A 12,346-nucleotide genomic window follows, 5' to 3' on the forward strand; every position below is an offset into this window, starting at 1 on the left:
TCTGACTGCACAGGTTATAAATTTAAGTTTAAACCTTTGTTACAGGTGAAAAATAAAACTAAATCAAAATGAGTTCAGCACTGATGAGCTCCAGGAGCAACACTTAAAACAGGCACTTCTAAAGTTACCTTCACCAACAACACAAATACCCATTCAATAAAATCAACTGAAAATGAAAACCGCATTGCAATCCTGCATCTTAGATTTTTTTCTATTCAAAACATTTAAAAACTTATTTTCCTTAAGTAATTTTTTTACCTTATACAAGACAGTTGAAATATTTAATGGATTGACAAGTACATCTTCTATTAATAAGAACAATAAAAGACAGCTCTAAGGTAATAACTGTCGTCAGCGAACCTGAAAGCACTTCCCAAGATGAAAACAGTGTGCTAAAAACATTTACTCAGAGTCATGGAACAAAGTAATGGCTATGCCAGAACACCGTCCTGTGCTGCTACATCTTTTATCTCCTCCTCCTACTACATACTACTGCTTCATGGCAAACAAGTGTCTTGCTTGTTTCAGACACTTCATCAGATACTGTCAATATGCTGCTTCCACTCCTTTTTATAAGGAGGTCTTAGAGCATATAAGAGATGTATTCAATGCCAAACTAAATTCAATGTTTTCACGTTTGTGTCAGAGAAACAAAGAAATTAATGGATAAAGTACCTTACTACTGGAGAAGACCTCAGAGGAACTTTGGTATCTACAAATTAACTGACAGAGAGAGAAAATCCCACCAATTTCCCTGGCATACTGCTAGATTTTTAAACCACAGATACAAATTATACTTAAATAAGAACACTAATAGCACTGTATATACAGTATGAAAAAAAAATCTGCATAAAAATAAGCCAGAAGCTTCACCGTTATTCCCAGCCTTTGGCTACTGAAGAAGGGGAGTAACTGCCTACTTATCATGCCACTTCAGCACTCCCCAAATTCCTACAATCACTTTCCACTCCTTTAAGTCAATCCTCCTAAGTACTTCCACTGGGAGGCAGACTCTGCTTTCCATCTGAATCGAAGGGACTGGCCAGAATGGTTTATATGCTATTTTCTACTACAAAACAGCCTAAGATCACTTCTCCAATTTCTGGGAAATCTGAAATGCTAAGGCATAAACAATTCTGGTTTGTTTGTTTCTTAGAAAAGAAAACAAAAATAGATATTCTGATGCCATACATTCAATGTGGTTTGTGCTGTATCCTAGTCATGTATTTGTCAGATCAGAACAAAAATATCTAACACAACAACCCCACAAATTTTTAGCAGTGAGGCTGCTTCTGGGTTTTTTTTCCCCAGCAGAAGCTATACATGCATAAGAGTGTTCTCATTTAGATTGAGTTCATATGCAGTGTCACAGTAAAAATTACCCATTACCCTGTATTCATCTTTTAAAAAATACCAGGTGGTCAGGTCCAAAATCTGGTAAGCACATGTATTTATATTTTCTTTGCCTTCTTTCTGTAACATTTCTTCTCTGTTTGATGTGCTTTTGTTAGGGATAACTGTTGTCCCTAACACGGGCTCCCTACCTGGCGTGCAGACTCAATTCATACACCAAGATGAAGTATTTTATTTGTTTAGTCTAGTTCATGCAAAGTAGGGAGGTTGATGTAACCCACAAAGTCAGTCAAACTGTACACTTCTACATTTAAACAAAGGCATCAGTTTTCACTGGTTACAAATTACATAGCTTTTTCAATAATTAGTACTCAAACCCTTATTTGTTAATTGTATCTCTTGCTTCTTGTGCTAATTAGTCTGCATATGCAGCTCTTCCCTCCATTTGAGTCAAGAGTCTGTTCTGAGTAGTTGGTCAATGGGTGGGTGGTCGTGATCTCCCCTGCCAGAATTACCTTTCCCTGAGCTCCTGCTCAGTCCTGCTCACTTCACTCCTAGTGGCTCTTGTCCAAACAGCCCATTCATCTTGGGATTGTGTTCCCCTTTCCTGAAAGCAGAACATGAGCCAAGCCTACAAGTCTCTACAAGTTTCACAATGCAGTTGCTTAATTGTAACTGCCTACCTATAACTACTGATTAACATCAAAAACCGGCAGTTTGGTTCAAATCTTGACGACTAGATACCACAACCTTAAACCAGAAGCTCTTAAAGAATAAGCAGCAGATGAATACATTCGGGCAACAAAGCAAATCTGAGAGAACAAAATGGAGATCGAGACCTCACCAGAAAAAGTGTGAAAATTCCACGTCTTTACAGAAGCTCTTCACAAGGAAAACAATCAATCAGATGAACAATATGTGCAACAGGAATTTTATATCTCAAAGGAAAAAGGATATCCACAGCATGACCAAAGCTATCAAGGTGATAAAGTGGGATGTTTCACCATTTAGTTTGAAAGGCCAAGCTGCTGACATTTTCAATACACTTTCTTTTGAAGGATGAATACATTTTTGGGTTTCGATTCCTTGGGTTTTTAGTGTGGGTTTTCTGGTTTTGGTGGGTTTTTTTTGGTTGGTTTTGTGATTTTGTGGGGATTTTTTTTGTCTTTGTTTTGGTTTGGGTTTTTTTGCCTTTTTTGCGGTTTTGTTTGTTTGTTTTAGATTAGGTGGTTTTGGGGGGAAATTTGTTTGGTTTTGTAATCTTTTTTTTGTTATTGTTATTTTTTTAAACATCATCATTGTGTCCAGTCATCTACAGGGATTTACTACCAAAAAAAAATTTAATGAAAAAGTTCCCACAAGAATATCTGCTTTTCTCACACCCCACTTTCCACTGTGGCGACTGAAACTCCAGAACAGGAGCAACTCCTCTCCTCTGACCTGCGATGGAAGTCACGAATCCTTCAGAAAGGACCACTACCTTTTTAAGGAAAGACTACTGCTCCCAAGTCCACATGCATGCTTCAGACTTACCTAATGTTCACTCTCAAAATAATGAAGAGTTCCCCCTGAAGCCACACAGAAAGACCAAGAGGAATGCAATTTATAAAAATCACAGCCCCAGGAAGTGTTGCCTCAAGCCAACACTCCCCGGGAGTTACGTACTTTGCAGACTGAACTCTCTGCAAGGACTAAGCCAGACATATCGAAAGCAGTACTTCACTCCAGCAACCATGTAAATGCAGAAAATAACTTGTAGAGCCTTTTCTGAGCACAAATAGAAAGAGAGAAACGAAATTCACTCATTCAAAGTTTTGGGAATGTGCAATTTTCACTTTTGGTAATAAATCTATTCTCAAAAACATAGTTGTCTGTTTCTTAGACAGCTTACAGCAGTGTCTGTGAAACCCCTTCTCCAAAACACCCAGGTTTACAGATAACTACGCCTGACCCCTAAGCTGGTTTAACAGAAATACTTTGCTTAAGCAGAAATACTTTGCTTAGTTGTATTTGAACATAAACCCCAACTGTACTGCAATGGCCAAAAACTGCCTCTCACCTAATATTTTTCAGAACTTAATGCTAAAGAATACTTGGCTTATGTAACTCCAGATTTCAAAAAGACTCACACTAAACTGATTTATAAGACACAAGGAATGCTGCAAAATCTGTAAAAACAGGACTTCGACAAACGTTTCCTATGGATACAAACATGACACTATAAATGCCAAGTTGCCAAAAGGAACATCACCTGGAAGCCACAGCAAAACAGTTCCCCAGTTAAGCACTTGATGAAGGCTGGGGAAGGCTACCACAGAAGCAGGTTTCAGCTGTTAATGTTTCAGCCTCATTCCTCCATGTATTTATGGGCAGACAGCGCTTTTAAAACAACAACAAGTGGGGGATGACCAATGGGAAGTCACACAAATCGTTGAGCTACAGAAAAACTAACAGGATGTTTCACTGCAAACCACTTTATAAGGTTTTTATTTCTCTTGGCTGCTCTAAAATTCTAGGGACAGTGGGGAATACAATATTAGAAAAGAAAGAAATGGCCAAGGAAAAAGAAAACATTTCAAATTCAGTGCTTTCCTAAAGAGCTACTTGATCAAGGTTTTATATCAATACTGCTTGGGGAAAAATTACTCCTTTGTTCAAAATCCAGCACTAGAATTTACTTAAGCATGGCATAAACAAGTCTACTCTGCTCATTTGAGTCATCATTCTGTTTTCTAGCCTTAGAAGTAACAGTGTCAGGACAACCTCTCTCCTCCATCACACTGGAAAAAAATATCCTTTTCTCTCCTTTTATTATTCTCTCTTTCATAAGTAAAGCAAGGCAGGATCAGTTATGAACATGCTCAACAATTGCATAACACAAAACAAACATGAAACAAGATCTCATTAAATTAGAGGCCATTTTATTCTGTGTGAAGAAGCCTTATAGAAGTGTGGTTCTCAGCTCCAAGTCCTTATGTGCCCTTAAAACTTACAGGTGTTGGAAATCAGAGGACAATATCCAGTACCCACAGATATGGACTGGATGGGACGAAGGCGAGGAACAAACTAAGTCAGCACAGGAGGTAATTCAAGTCAGTAGTTCAGAATTAGCAGACAAACATTGCATAGGTAGGCGGAGGTTTTGGTAGAAGGGAAGCCTGTTTTTCTGTTCAGGGAAAACAAACACACCCTTATACTCGTTATATAAACACGACCAAAACTGAGTTACCTGGCTGGGTAGAGCCTTCGCTGCTAAGTTTCAAGAACACTGACCTTTTCAAAAAAGAGAAGTGCCACAGTACCAACAGCATTTGTAGGAATTTTGTGAATATTCTTGGGCAAAATTATTTTGTCTGTGTTATGCAGATGTTCATATTAGATTAATACAAGCTGACAAGTTGGAAGTCTAGAATAGACTATTACCTATTTTTGAAAGAATATAAATATTTCATCAGTTTCATGAGCCTCCAACATTTTAAACACCAAGAGAAATACATCTTGCCTTTTAAGAAATCTCCAAAAAAGTCATGAAATATTAAGCTAATGATATAATTAAAATATATGCAGTTTCAACCACTGTACTCAAACTCTTAGATGTATACACATTGACAGATGCACAAAAAGAAGTCAGGTTAGTACATCTCTCAGTTCTTTCACACCCTGGACCTGGCCACAACTGCATTTGTGAATGCATAACACAGGATTTGGGCAGAAGATTATTTTTTTTCTTAACTAAAACTTAATTTTCTGGTCAATGGCAGATTTTTTTAAATGTCTATTTTAGTTAGCATTCCTAATCAAAAACCCTCACACCCACTAACAGCCCTGGCTTGGTGGCTGACACACCAGCTCACAGCCCTGCTGCACCTATTGGGAAGTGGACTTGTACCTTGTTCTTTAAAGTACTGGACGTTACCAGGTTAAGCTATTTGTGCAGCTTGCAAAAGAAGTACATAAAAATCTCCATAAGCATCTTCCTCCTCAAGGAGGGGGAAAAAGTAAAATCCACACGGTTTTCAGCACTGCTGAACTGGAAAATATTTTCTAAGCATCTCAAAGCTGTCCATTAGGAAAATCATTTCTCTATTTACAGTTTCCCTAGAACAATACAGGGCAGCAGTACTTCATCAAGACAATCAAAGTGCAGCAATAAAAGCCTGGAAGGTTCTGTCAGCACGGCTTGATGAGCCATTTGTGGACTTTCTGCTGTGGAACAGACCAAACCCAGTTTGCCACACAGACTCCCTGCCCCAGCATTACTGAGAACACTGTCTCCCCCCTATGCCTGCTGCCTCACCTCTCTCCTCTTCAGCACTCACAAACATACAAATCCTTACAAAATCTGCAGACATAAAAAGCAGATGCATCTCTCCACGTAACTACTTAAATCCTCCTGCAAAGCCATCACCTCCTGCTTCTCCTGTTCCCTTCTGTCCTTCTCCATACCCACACAGTTAAAACTGACTACAGACACCTCTTTACCAAACACATCTAAATTCTACAAGCTAACCTTAGATGTTCCACATTTTTCACAGGTTCTCACAGAATAAGCCCATAAACGTAGACTTTAATAATGGTGTGGTGAAACAACTGTGGACGACACTGTTTCACAAATCACCTTCTCATACAGTCTTAAAACTTTGGTTGGTAGAAATCATTCTGCATGTCTGATCCAATAAACGTTGTGTCATCATGCACACTGATGTACGACACTGCACTAATTGCTCAAGAAGCAAAGCACCCAGGAAAAACCTTCCTGAGCATGGTCCAGGTTTCTTGCATGTCTCAGCAGCCAACCTGAACAAAACGAGGCACATTCCATTCCCTGTCCTGGAGAGCAGTAAGGGAAAGGCAGAAGTCTTTCCTCTAAAGGTGTAGATAAAGTATTTTTACATAGCTTTCAGTTCAAAGTATCCTTAGGAGTTTATCACAGGAGGAGAGAATGTTCCACACAGACAGCAATGTAAAACAGCAAATAGGTGGGAAACTGGAGCTGGGAGTGCAGGACTACTGCTATTCTGCTGCTTCATCTTCAGCAAGTCACTTCTAATATTTATTATCTACTTTCCCCTTCCAGGTCTCATACTGGTTTCATCCAGTAGATAGAAGCATTCAGGGTAAGGATATTTACGTAGTTCCTAAAAAACAAACCACCAGATTTCCAATTTTATAGTAAAATGGGAGAAGGCTTGCAGTTTGTTATTGCTGTTTTCACTATTAATGAAAAGCTAAGTCAATAATTTCAATAATCTTATCTTCCCTGCTTTTCAGGAAACTCACAGAACTGAGAAGCCAGCTTGTCCCACTTCAGATACTGTAATTAACTAGCACATTTTCATAATTAACAAGACTCAGGAACACTGAAGGAAAGACAACTTCCCAATGCTCACGCGGTGACAAATTGCCACCTCCTCCTCCGGGATTACAGGCACTAAATCAGCACCTTGACTTCCCGTGAGCTGCAGGCTCACTTAAGGAATGAGAGGACAGGTGGGTAATTCCCTCCCAAGGATCAGTAAAAGACTCTTGCAAGTTTTGTATCAAGTTGATTTTAAAAACAGTTTGAATTTTGAACAACTTTTCTCTAATTCATTTAAAAGGTAATACACAGTAAGATTTGAGCTTCCTTCAGAGAGTTGCGCTATTTTCCCCCCCACAGAGTGGTATTTTGGAATAGCCATTCAGAAGGTGTGGTTAGGATATGGCCTTGTCCAGGGGATTTCCTTCACCAGACTCAGAATCATTAGATCCCAAACTGTATCTCAAAGCTGAGTACTGAATACTTTGACAGCCCTTCAAGCCTTACTACACGGCAAACACCGATGTAGACCAGGCCCTCAGGATGAAGAGCAGGTTCTTCCAACTCTAACTGCATAATTACACAAATAAAGTCCTGCCATTTGGGAACTGCTTAAGATTGGCTTGAGTGCTTCCTATACTCCTCCAAGTTTGATGTGTAAACCTGCACTGCCAGAACACATGCAGTCCTAAATAAGCTGGCTCAGAACCTTCCACTGCGACTGCTCTGTTGGCACAAACTTAACAGAGCCACGGGACAATTCAAGTAGGAAAGGACAGTAGGAGGACTCTGGTTCAACTTCAAGCTCAAAGTGAGATCAGACCTGCTTTCTCATGGCTTTATCCAGTTGAATTTTGAAAACCTCCATAGAAGGAATCTGCACAAGCTCTCTGGATAGCAAGTCTCACCACCTGACAAACCTCAGGGTGAAAAATGCCTTGTAGAGACAGACCCCTCACACCCGCTGTCTCTTGTCCTCCCACCATGCACCACTGCGAAGAACCTGGCTTCATTCTCTTGAAAACCTCCACACAGGTTCTGGAAGGGCCCCCCAGGCCTTCTCTTCTCCAAGCTCAACTTCTACTTCTCCTCACAAAGCAAAAGCTCCAGACAATCTTGGCAGCGGTCCAGTTAACTCACTCCAGTTTATCAACATTTCCCTTGTCCCAGAGCAGGGAGCAACACCGGATGCTGTATTCTGGATGCAGTCTAATGAGTGCCAATGGAATGGGATAATTGCTTCCCTTCACCTACTGGCTGTGCTCCTGTTCATACAGGGCACACGCTGCCCCATGCTCAGCTTGCTGTCCACCACGACTCCGAGAGCCCTCTCAGCAGAGCTACCCCCAGGCAGGCTGTGCCAGTGCAGGAGGTCACTCCTGACAGAGAACAAGCCAGGAAGCCCCCACCCTCAAACAGCTGCTTAAATGGTAAATTTGCTTAGTAATCGGCAGCAGATGAAATGGATAGAAATTGAAGCCAAGTCTTCTTAGTGTTAATACACCTTACTTAGTAGTACTAAGTCGCATCTTAGGGCCATATTCAGATGGCCTAAATTCCACATAAATCCTTCTGTCTCCTATTTCTTATTAGCTGGCTTTCAGGCAGCTCCCGATTCCATGTCATATGTAAACTCTCTGAATTGCTTTTCAAAACCACCTAGATTTCTCCATTGAAGAGAAAAGGTGCTTCAGTGGAATCCAGGGCACCTGAATCTAGTCTTTAGGGTCCGATAACATTGCAGCATCAGATTGCATTATTCCTTTGGATTTGCCATTGTGGCAGCAAGTAGCAGCTCATTTGTCAAGACAGGTTTAGTTACTCTTCCACTGAAACATATATTTCAAAAGAAAATGTAGATCACTAAACAATTCAGGACTCAGTTCTTCCTGCTACTTTCTGCAAATTTACTCCATAGTTGGATCTCCTTGAACAAGAATGCTTTATCCATAGCTCTTCTGCATTTTGTCCTGAGACGTGGATTATACTTTGTTCCAGATGCCTCAACAATTCACTGAAAAAAAATGGGTCTTTAGTATGACTGTGGCTCAAATCATTCACTGGTCTACAGAAAGGAAGAATAAAAGCCCTACAATCAGCACTGAATGTGGGCTGGGGAAATCAATGGCTTAAATGCTCACCAGTTCAGCAAAAGCACACCACGCTTTAGGTCAAGCATGAAGACATTTCTTCTAGTTCTTCAAAGATTATTAGTTTTCCAATAAATACCATTTTGATTTTCCTCGGTTTCTGGCTGAACCAGAACTTTTGATTTGAGAAATTATTTCTTTTAGGTATTATGGTTTTATAACAGTGTCATAAATTGAGAAGTTACACATACCAGCATGCTCTACTCACTGTTCTTACATAATCAGGATTCTCTAAGCAAGAGAGATGCAGCAGGGAAGGTGGGAACCACTCACAAACACTTCTGAAAAGAGGACCCAGATTCAACACACCACAGTCCTGACACCTCTTTTTAGGACATTAACAGTGCTTTTCTCAAAGCCCCAGAGAACTCCAGATGCACAGGTATGGAGAGTCTGTCCCCTGTACACAGCTGTAACCCAGAGCTCTCTCAAAACATCCCAGTACTGTGACACATACAGAATAAAACTGAGGCTGAGATTTATTGTATCACTCCTCACTTTGAGTGGAACAGGACACTTGGAGATAGCACAACTTTCAGAACCAAGCACAGGCTATTTTAGAATTAAGTCAGTAATTTTGCTTCTCTCCAAGGCATTCTGTATCCATTAGCAAGAAGCTTGCTTTCCTGATCAGCCAAAAGGTACCAGATGCATACCACAGGCTGACTGTATTATGTGTTTCAGAAGTTTCCACCACACACATCAGCAGCTCCATCAGACTGACTCAAGCCTGTCCGCCAGCCATCAACACTGAACATTAAATGCGAACCTACCTTTGGTTTCTAGGGACTAACAACAACAAACATGCTGAACAACTACAAAGAAAATCAGGTCTGTAAGTTACAGTGTTTAGTTTCAACCACTCCTGAAGCATAAATCCACAGGACAAGGGGGAATTACCAGACTTCATAATATCTTTCCTTAACTTTTCAAAGCACACAGGACAGTCAAATACTGAAAAGTGCTTGCTCTCACAGTGGTGCAGATGGTTGTGAGCATAAAGTCTTAAGAGTACACCCAGATGATTACCTTCCTCTTTGGGAATAGTTAAGAGCTGATAACGCATCTATTATTTCAGACCTTTACTTTTTAGCCCCAGGAAACAAAAAAGGCATATGCCACAATGAATTTCTGCACAATGAGACACCAATCCACTCTGGAAAAAGACCAGATCTACAGCAGAATGTAACCAGACAAAAAAGTCATTAAGGCTTTTTGGTTTCATTTTATGCTTTTTCTTTACATGATACTTAAACAATAACAACAACAAAAAAACCTTTCACGTCAACTAAAATACTCCTTAACACTTCTATAATATTCCAAATGCATTGAGTAAAAATGACTGCCTTTACCGGTATCAGACTTTTAAAAGTACCCAAAATCATTTATCATTTGTGTTGCTCATAAATATTGGTATTGCTCACTTCATAAATTCCGTACTGAGAACTGCACTTCAGGATAGAAAGTGAGGCTATTTAAATACAAGAATTTCACATCTGGTGTGAAATCCATTTCACAGGCCAAAAAAAGTCACGTTCTAGAATGTGGTACTTCTAAACAAAGTGCAGTATTTCTGATCTTAAAAAATTACGTATCAGTTGCTGTACATAATAATTAAACAGTTTGGGAAGCTTATTTCTTCAGGAAGCTAAAAAATAAATGCAGCAGTGCTTATAAGCCACCTTACAACTATTTTTATTCTGTCGCTGTCTTACTTTCTCTGAAAGCTACTGTTTGCTTATTTCCCAGAGATTCTATATGGGTCCCAAACACTGAACTTCACCTTCTTAATGAAGTTTCATTATCTGAAATAGTCTTTTAAGCCTTTCTTTCCTCCCCTCGAGCGAAGGGTGTTCCTGTGCTACCCTTCCCGGAGGAGCCCAGGGAGGGAATCTACCTAAACACTAAATCTAGCACCGAAACCCTGGAAACATGAATGGCAACACTGGAACGGGGCTGGAAATCCCGGCCCGTGCCTCCCCCGGCCCTGCAGCTCTCACACCACACGCGCTCACACATCCCGAGCAGCGGTCGGGCCGGGACCCCCGGTCCGGGGACACCGCGGGGACAACCGTGTCACCCCCGCGCCGGGCACCTGCCGGGCGGTCCCCCCGGCCCCGCCGCGCTCCCCGCACCCGTCGGAGCCGAAACACAAAGAAAAGCCTAAGGAAAACACCCCGTCGCTATCGCCTGTTATCTCGCTAATTACCCGCGGCCGGGAGGCGCGGCGGCACTGCCGGTGCGCAGCCCAGCCCGCCGCCCCCGCCGGGCCGCCCCAGCCCCGCCGCGGCCCGCACGGCCGCCGCACTCGCCCCCGCGGAGGCGGCGAGAGGCCCGGCGGGGCTCCGCAGCGCAGCGCGGCGCGGCCGGGCGCGCTCCCGGCGGGCGCAGGGCCCCGCGCTCCCCCGCATCCCCGCACTCACCGGCCCCGGCCCCGCGGACGCTCCGCGGCGGCACCGCCCGCTCCGCCCGAGTGCGCGCCCCGCGCTCCGGCTCAGCCGCGGCCGGGCCGCCCCCCGCCGCCACCGCCGCGCGCGCTCATCCCGTATGCGCCACGGCGCCTCCTGGTTGGCCCGCGCCGAGTGGCGCGCGGGGCCGGGCTCCCGCGGCGCGGGGTTACTACAGGTCACCGCGGAGGGGGCGGAGCCAACCGGCATGAGGGGGCGGGGTCGGAGTCGGGGCCGCCCCCCCCGCGCGCCGCGTCAGCGCCGCGGCCTCGCCGAGCTGCGCATGCGCGCCCGCGGGGCGGCCGAGGGACGGCCGCGGTTCGGAACGAGCGGGACCCCCCCGGGGCTGCTCAGCTCCGTCACCGCGCCTGGTAATGGCCCCGGGCCCGCCGCTAACGCCGCTGTCCGACGGGCGCTACGGTGGCGCCGGTACTGCGCGCAGGCAGGTGATGCTCTGTGTGCCGCCGGCGCGCGTTAATGGGTGCTCTGTGACACGTGCCCCGGTCAAAGTCACCGCGGCAGAGCGCTGGACGTGCCTCGGCAGCTGCCCGGCTTGGGTCCAGAGGTGCTGCAGGAGCGCCAGGGCTCGAGGCTGCCGTTTGGGCTTCCCTGAAGTTGAGGTTTTAAGTGACGGTGTTACCCGTGGCAGCTGCTGCAGAGGTTCTTGACCTGGATCTCTGCTGGCGGGACTGAGCAAAGATCGCTCCTTTCACATCAGAGCTGCCGTCGCCTGCAGCGAGTTTTGGTCAGTGCTGCTCGAGGCTGGGTCCCTATTTAACAATTACTGAGGAACCTCTTCTATCAGTATTGATTTACCCGGGCCCTGCAAATGTTCCTGCAGAATTAGAGGTTTCCATTTAATCGCCCGTAATACAATGGTGAAAGATAAAAGAAACGAGCACCTGCCAAAGATAAGCAAAACAAAAACAACGAATGGGAGGAAGGTTCCAAAGCCCCGAGGAAAGATTTAGTTACGGCAGGTGCTGGGGTTGCCTTTGCAGTGGTGGCAGCCAGCATTGACACAAGGGGTAGGTTTGTTTTGAACACTGTGCAGGTCAGGTGTCCCTGTCACAGCCCTTGGAGCTGAGCAGCCCCGA

The 12,346-nt window shown here is 43.9% G+C and overlaps 1 protein-coding gene across 1 annotated transcript in view; it reads right to left on the bottom strand.

The window, feature by feature from the left end:
• ACSL3 (acyl-CoA synthetase long chain family member 3) overlaps positions 1-11,323 on the bottom strand; it is a gene marked incomplete at its 3' end in the record, with an annotated part of 47,477 nt that extends 36,154 nt beyond the window's left edge. The window contains exon 1 of the mRNA XM_027751242.2: positions 11,226-11,323. The remainder of the gene's footprint in view (positions 1-11,225) is intronic.
• Between the last annotated feature and the right edge of the window lie 1,023 nt (positions 11,324-12,346).

The sequence above is a fragment of the Pipra filicauda genome, unplaced genomic scaffold (assembly GCF_003945595.2).
Source record: "Pipra filicauda isolate LSUMZ 115617 unplaced genomic scaffold, ASM394559v2 scaffold505_size606005_pilon, whole genome shotgun sequence".
NCBI lineage: Eukaryota > Metazoa > Chordata > Aves > Passeriformes > Pipridae > Pipra > Pipra filicauda.